This window comes from Tupaia chinensis, unplaced genomic scaffold, assembly GCF_000334495.1.
Source record: "Tupaia chinensis unplaced genomic scaffold, TupChi_1.0 Scaffold000118_1, whole genome shotgun sequence".
Taxonomy (NCBI): domain Eukaryota; kingdom Metazoa; phylum Chordata; class Mammalia; order Scandentia; family Tupaiidae; genus Tupaia; species Tupaia belangeri.
The window spans coordinates 2,549,381-2,558,026 of NW_006159584.1; the positions used below are offsets into that span (position 1 = coordinate 2,549,381).

General features: G+C 35.1%; 1 pseudogene; it reads right to left on the minus strand.

Annotated features, from left to right (window-relative positions):
- LOC102470514 (sialomucin core protein 24-like) overlaps positions 1-6,652 on the minus strand; it is a 10,814-nt pseudogene extending 4,162 nt beyond the window's left edge.
- Positions 6,653-8,646: the final 1,994 nt, after the last annotated feature.

An 8,646-nucleotide genomic window follows, 5' to 3' on the forward strand; every position in this document is an offset into this window, starting at 1 on the left:
GCCCCCCAGTGGGCCATGATCATGATGCAATCCTTTTTCCTCCATTTCTCCCTCCCATCAGGATTTTAGGCACACATGTACATGCACCGGATGTGCCAGGGCTGAGACTGGAACCACAGTTGGCCATGTAGGATCCAGCTCCCTAAAACACTGTGCTATGAGGCCAGTTCTATATTTGTATTATTACTGTAGAGAGGAGGCAGTTTGTTTTTGAACAGCTGTCATTTAGCCTGACCCTAACTCTGTTCAGTTATATTATTAGTATTAGAACCCAATTCTTAATGTTGCATATTTTACATTATATAATGTCCTATTTTAGAAATGTTGTCAAATGTTTTAAGGAAGAATGATAGTATTAAAGTTAGGATTGTCTAGTGATATAAAAGTACAGTATTATTGATAGCTACGTAAAAACAAAGCAGGATTATTTTGTTAGATCCTTGCTGTGTACTTCCAGCTGTGAACACACAAATGGAGAACCGCATTCTTAGCTGAAGGCATGTGTAAATAAACTGTAAGATACATCTCTCTTTTCTTGATCCTTTCTAGTAACAGATTACTCTCATCAATATTTCCCAGTGTCTAGGACTCTCCACTGTTCAAAGGGAGTAGTAGTATGAGCGGTATTCTGAGCTGTGAGCCCAGGTCCTCTGCGTTTATGGTACTCTTAGACCAACACAAGACTTATTTATTGTTGGGTATAAATCTACAATGAATATTTACTTATTTAGTGTTTCAGTGCTTTTTTTTTTGCTTTTTAGCCATAACCTTTTCCACATTAACAAATAGACAACCCCCCTCAAAAATAAACAGCATATGTAATAAAAATTAAAAATTATTAGGTTGTCAGAATAGTCGTAATGCATTTTTGCATAGACAACTATGTCATGACTTGTCCGACGACCTAATAAATCTCTGTTTCTCAAGAAACTCAATGAATATTATCTTGCTTCTACATAATGTATGTTGATATTCACTGTACTTAACACTGCCCATGTACAAAGTAGAAGAAACAGATAAAATTGTGAAGAACCAATAGCATCAATTACAGAAGTCAATGGCTTTATTAAAGAGACTGCTGGGTGCCCAAGATCCCTGGGGTAGAATGGATGAGAAGAGAATGTGGTGTAGCCGTACTCCCCAGGGGGTGACTTCTCACTTTTCCTCTCAGTGTCTCTGCCTCTCTGGTGAGTACACATGCCGTCAGACAAAAACCTCTCAAAAATAAATGAATAAATAAAAACGCTGTGCCATAAACCAAAAATTTAACACACGCAGCTGCATAAAGTATATTTCTATAGCAATTATAAAGAACGGTATTTTATTTAAGTCAAATGACTTTTTCAAGTTTAAATGTGATCATTTTTGATTCTGACATTTCTTACATATACCCACAAAAAGTTAAAACATAGATACTGGTTCCATTAATACACACAAAAACCTTAAAGATTTTAAATAACACCACTTATCATACATGTTGAATAGAATATTTAATTTCAATAATGGATTAATTAATTCCATAAAATTCAGAAACCAAAGTAAACATTTTTGAAATTCCATCAATTGGATGTAAAATTCTCACATAATAATTCAGATAGAAACTCAGTTAAATAATTATTTAAGGTAAAATAATTTGCTTTTGTCATGGTAATATTAATAAATTTGTACTTTAACACAGAATCATGGTAAAAATAATGTTTAACTAGGGGACTAGCAGTTGGTGCAATGGCTATTTGGCTGGACTCCCATGGAGACCACTGCAATTCGAGTCCTGGACCCGGTGACTTAAACTCCCACCAAGTGCATGTGCATGCGTGCCCAAGATCCCAAGAGAAAAATGGAGGAGAAGGGATTGTGGGGCGTGGCCATCCCTTCTGGGGGGTGATTTCCCACACTCTGGCTCTCTGTCTCTCTCTGGCGAGTGCACGAACCCTATAGTAAAAACCTCTCCCCCCCACAAAAAAAATAATGTTTAACTAAATTAAACATTAAAGAACTAACAAAGTGAAAATGTACTTGAAATTTAATAGAAATTATCATATGAATATATATATATATATGCACAGAGCTAGTGAATTACATAATAATGAAAACAAAACAAATATAAGGTAGAATGCACTTTGTCTCTTTGGAACTCATTATTATCTTTTTTAAAGAATTATCTTATTTAACTTTATTTATGTATTTACTTTAATTTGACCAGAGAGAGACAGAGTGAGAGAGAGAGAGGAAAAGTGAGAAAGCAAGTCGCCAGGTCCAGGACTCAAACTGTGGTTGGCCATGCGGGAGTTCAGTGCCTGAACCACCATACTACTTACCTGCCCTGCAGTTCATTATTTATCAGATTTAGGAAGTGTTTTTGCCTTTGATGAATCACTTGTAAATCAACTTTGGTGCCCTAAACTGTTATTGAATCTTATAAATTAGAACTCTGAAATTATTGTTTTTTTGTTTTAAAAATTTAGCTTTGAATCTTTATTAAAATAATTCAGTGAGTGTGACAGCAAATATATCAGCTTTTGGAACTTCTCGTATACTTTGGTTTTTAAAAGTAAAGACAGTAAAAAAGAGAAATATCAATGTGACTCTACAAAATGAAGAGGGATTAAGCTAAAATTAAAAGGTCGGGCCAGCAAGTGGCACTGGATTCACATGACTCTGTGATTCAAGTCTTGGACTTGATGGCTTGAAAAGCATGCCGGGTGTGTGCATGTGCATGTGTGTGTATGTCTGTGTGTGCATGTGCATGGCCATGGCCAAAATCTCAAGAGAAAAATGGAGGAGAAGGTACTGTGGCCTGTCCAGTCTCGCCTCGTGGTTGATTTCTCACTTTTCCTCTCTCTCCTCTCCTGGTGAGTGCAGGTACCCTATGGCAAAAACAAAATCAAACAAACAAACAAAAACTCTAGTAAATAAATAAAACCTAATACATAAATGATAAAAGGTTAATGAGTAACATTTTCTTTACTTTTTAAGCTTACTTATTCCTGGGACCAGCAGGTGCTGTGGTGGTTAAGATGTTGGACTCCCATATGGCTGACCACAGTTTGAGTCCCAGACCTGGTTGTGGCTTGCTTTCTCACGTTCCTTTTCTCTCTCTCTATCTCTTTCTGGTCAAATTAAACAAAAATAATGACAAATTGAATTAAATAAATAATTTTAAAAAAACAATTATTTATTCCTAGAGAAACAGACAGAGAAAGCATCCCTCACAGGGTTTGATGGAGCACACATTTTTATTTAGATAAAATATCTTCTTTACTTGAACAGAAAAACTTGATAGATTCCTAATTTTTGTTATCTCTAAGTTCGTGAAAACATTCGAAACACTCACAAATAGAAGCAACCTATATTAAATTTGTTATGTAAAAATATTTGTTGTAAATAAGTTCACTGAATAGAAAAAAAGAACAGTAACTGAAAATATTCATATTAAATTGTTTACAAATTTCAATATGAAAAAATAGTATTGAGATTACCTTCCATTTCCTCCATTTAGGGGTGTTTGTTTGGAGCTTATTTTAGAAATTATAGAAAGGATTTTCTCAATCACAAATAAATGGTCTACAGAGGAAAGTAATCAAGGATGTCACAAATTTCATAAATATTAATCATAAAATACAAGTTAGAAGAATGAAAGTTATTTAGTACAGAAATGAAGAATTATAAAAGTATTTTAAAACATATTTTGTAAATAAATATAAACATGATTTATCAAGGACTAGATTAAGGTACATGAAAATACACCAAGACTATTATTATTTAGCTATGTTTTTCTTTTAGATGAACAATATAAAGAAAGATATTTTGTTTTTCTTTTTCCGAGTTTTTTTTTTGTTTGCCCTAAAGAATGTTGACATTGTTTTCTTTATTTTTTCATTTTAAAAACAATTTGACTATTTAAATGAACTATAAGAGTATATTATAAGGTCTACTAATATAATGACATCAAGTATGATTTGTAAACTCATATAATCAGTTTAATTTTTTTCTTACTATCTTTTACTGCCCTCAATGTCCTCACATGGACAATGCATTATGTAGTTGATTTAACTTTAACTTGGTCAATCAACTGACAGAATAATATATGATACAACTCTACTAAAAGTATAATCTGGAGCCTGGAGGTAGTGTGGTGGTTAAAGTGCTGGACTCTCAAATGGCCAACCAAGGTTTGAGTCCCAGACCCAGTGGCTCAAAATTCACACTGGGTACATGGGTATATGTGCCCAAAATCTCGAGAGGAGAATAAAAGAGGAGGGATTGCAGTGTGTCCATCCTCCTAGGTAGTGATTTCTCACTTTACCTCTTCCTCTCTCTCTCTCTCTGATGAGCAGATGCACCCCCCTCAAAAGCATAATCTGAAATGGGTTGCATATTTTTGTCAATATAATTAAAAGCACCTACTGAAATGGCCTATCCCAAAGACATATACTAGTTTTAACTACACAGTTAAAAAAAATTGCTGACTGCACTCAAAGAGCATCTTTTAGCTTTGGTAATTTAAGTGTTCATTCTTTACTGTCTGCTTCTAATAAAAATAAATTAATAAATACAGTTGAGGAAAAAAAATGTATAATCTGTCTCCAGAGTTACCAGTACACATTTTCCTGAACATTTTATTGTGAAAAAAATTTAAAACTACAAAAAAAAAATGCCATGTATACTTTAACCAAGACTTAATTAATTTTTAAATATTTTGCTGCATATTGTCTTTTTGTACTCTCTCCATACACACCCACATATTCAGCAAATGGTGAATTAGATGTAGATATGTAAAGGGACTTCAAAATACATGAAAAATGGAATAAAGTATGTTTGTTACAATTTCTTTGTAGATTTTTGTCTTAGAGCACGTGTACTCACTAGGCAGAGAGAGAGACATAGTGAGAGGGAAAGTGAGAAATCACCCCCCAATGAGAATGGTCATACTACAATCTTTTCTCCTCCCTTCTCCTCTCAAAATGTTGAGCATGCACACACATGTGCCTGGTGCATTTCAAGCTACTGGATCTGGGACTTGAACCATGGTTGGCCATGTGGGAGTCCAATGACATAGCTGCTATACCATCTGCTGGGAGTCCAGTGACATAGCTGCTATACCATCTGCTGGCTTGGTGTGATTTAAAGAAAAAAATCCATGCATAATTTTTTTTTCTTTTTTATAATATGCATTTTCCATGAAATTATTAAAGACCCTATATATATATTTTCCCCTAAATAATTTGCAAGTAAGTTGTTAACATCATAGAATTTCACTACTAAATTACATTCCTCAGATACTCTTTCATGCTTTAGAACCTAAATTGCAATATTTAAATTAAACAAGTCTATATGGAGTTATTGAAATCATCCCCAGAATTAAATGCAAAATAAATGATAATTATCTTTAACATTAAATTCATGAATTAATGTATTTACTTATCGTATATTTGATATACATTTATTGCAACTATATTATGACTTTTTTTTTTGGAGAGGCTTTTGCTTTAGGGCACGTGCACTCTCCAGACAGACAGAGAGAGACAGAGAGACAGAAAGTGAGAAATCGCCCCACAGGGGGGATTGCCACACCTCAATCCCTTCTCCTCCATTCTCCTCTCGGGATCTTGGGCACACATGCACACATGCCCGGCGTGAGTTTAAGCCAGGACTCGAACTGCAGTCGACTATGTGGGAGTCCAGCAACATAGCCATTATGCTAACTGCTGGTCTCATGACTTTTTTATTTAATAAGTAATGAATGTGACAGTTAAAATCCATACACATAGAGGATTTAGCAGTCTGATCAGGTTTGAAAGAGAAAGAGGAGATAAATTAATAAGAATATATTTTATTAAGGTCTTTAAAGAAAAACGGACCAAGGTAAGTTAATAAATACTGACTGGGAGTGCTACTTCAGATGAGTCCATAGGAAGGGTATTCTTAGAAGTTACATTTAAACACAAACTTGAAGAAAGTGAAATGTCAGTCATGGGATTATCTGGAAATAACCAAAGGGAACATCAAGTGCAAAAGCTTTATTGAAGAAAATGTTTTGTTTGATTGAGAAAGAGCAAGAGGTTAATGTAGTTTAAGCACCAAGGATGATGAGCGAACCCCCTGGGAGATATCGGAGCAGTTGCCAGGTATAGATGAGGTCACATAAGGCCTTTTGGTCTAAACTGGGTCTTAGAAGTGAAAAAAAAAAAAAAAAAAAAAAAAAACTGTAACTGGACTATGGACTTGTCTTGGCAGTGAGCCTAAATGTTTACTTATTTATTTTACATTTGTAAATATTTGTTAACAAAACACCAACAATAAAGGAAAAATCAGTTGTAACAGAGAGAGACTGCATGTGAACCACAAAGTCTGAAATACTTATTGTCTGGCACTTTCCAGATATAAAGTAGCAACTCCAGACCTAAAGTCATTGGGATTTGAGAGCTGAAGAATCACCTAATACGGTTTACATTTTATAAGGATTATTCTGATAGATGTGGTGAAAATATTCTGGAGGCAGCCTAGAGCAGAAGCAGGAGGTCTTGCTAGAATGCTGTGGTTGCAATCCAAGCACTCGGTAGCTTTGGAGCCACTGAAAACTGACTGGATATGGAATAGAAGGAGGTAAGATTGGGCTCTCTTTCTGTGCAGATAGCAGGCCCGCAAGCATGGTGAATGTCCCTAAAATCCACTGGACCCTCTGTAAGAAGTGTGGCAAGCACCAACCTCATAAAGTGACATAGTACAAAAAGCACAAAGATTCTCTGTGAGCTCAGAGAAAGGGCATTATGACAGGAAGCAGAGTGGCTATGGTGGATAGACTAAGCCTATTTTCCAGAAAAAGGCAAAAACTACAAAGAAGACTGTACAGAGGCTTGAACGTGTTGAGCCCAATTGCAGATCTAAGAGAATGCCGGCTATTAAGAGACGTAAGCATTGTGAACTGGGGGCAGATAAGAAGAGAAAGTGTCAAGTGATCCATTTCTAAGCCTCATCTTTCCTATTAGGAAGGATCCTGAGGTGAATGTTCACCTCATTTGATTACAGTTGGTCTATTTGTGAGAGAATGAAATCATCAATAAAATTCCCCTTTCAGGGAAATTTGATTCATGGTACTACTTGTTTTGGATTAAATATGACTGGCTGATCTCAAAAGAAAAAAGAAAAAAAGGTAAGATTGGTACCTGCAGATGGTGTAGTGGTTACGTCTCTGGACTCCCATGTGATTTGAGTCCCAGAGTTGCCAGTTTAAAACTTAATGCCAGGAGTGTGTGCATGTGTGCCCAAAATACAAATAGGAGAATGGAAGAGAAGGGACTGTAGCATGGCCATCCTCTCTGGGGTAATTTCTCATTTTCTGTCTCTCTGTCTCTCCAGTAAGGTCACATATGCTATAGCAAAAGTCTCTCAAGAAAAAAAAAAAAAAAAAAAAAAGATAAAAGGTAGGATCAACAGAACTTGTTGATTTGGTGAATGAAAACAAAGAAAGAATTAAGGATCAGTCCTAGAGTTGTAGTCTAAACTACTGTGTGACTGGGACCAGCAATTAGTGGAATGGCTATGTCGCTGGACTCCCCCGTAGTCCACCGCGGTTCGTGTCCCAGATCCGGTGGCTTAAAACTCACGCCGGGTGCGTGTGCATGCGTGCCCAAGATCCTGAGAAGAGAATAGAGGAGAAGGGGTTGCGGCGTGGCCATCCCCCCTGGGGGGGGATTTCTCGCTTTCTGTCTCTCTGTCTCTGTCTGTCTGGCGAGCGCATGCGCCCTATAGTGAAAACACCTCAAATAAATAAATAAATAAATAAATAAATAAATAAAGTACTGTGACAATTTTTCTTTTCCTAAGAAGAAACAACTCATAATATACGATAGTTTTCAGATTAATGTTCTTCTTCCTCTAGAACTAAATAATTTCCTCATATTTTTTGTTTCAAAGAAAATCTGCTTAGCAAATGAATGCAGGAAACTGTAGTAGTTATAAAAATCACCTTTCCTAATTACCACATTTTAATATATTTCTATTTTGATCATCAGTGACTTTTCCTGACACCAGATTTCAAAATAAAGGTTTAAGATGGTAAATGTGTTTTGTTAAAGACAAAGAAAATATAATCACATTCACCTTAAAAATAATTTGTCATTTAACAGACCTTACTGCATCTCTATTGGAGTTAAAGAACTATTTTTGTTAATGTGCTCAACTAGACTATAAACATTTTCTTATTTTGCACAGCTAATCTGAAATAATCATTACTCTAGTTATATTAGTCACCATGAGGCAATTTTTAAGGTTTTATAGTATCTGTTTTTAATAAAGTTAAAGTCCTTTATTTCTTATATTTCCATTTTCTTATAAGACTCAGTAGTCTTTATTTCCTAATTTTCTTACATTTTATAAAACACCTGATTTCTCATTACTTTAATGTTATTATTTCCACCTGAGTTGTACCATATTACACTTAACCATTTGGCTTCTGAAGGACTTTTAAGGTGGCCTAAATTTGCAATATCTTAGAAAAAGCTATATGGGATACATGTAACTTCAAGTGGTATGTGGAAAAAATTTAATTAAAATGTTGTCAGTTTGGGTGCAAAAAAGTGAAATCTACACATAGTTTTTCATAATACACATTATCTCGTGAATTTTTTGAAGACCCCTTGTATG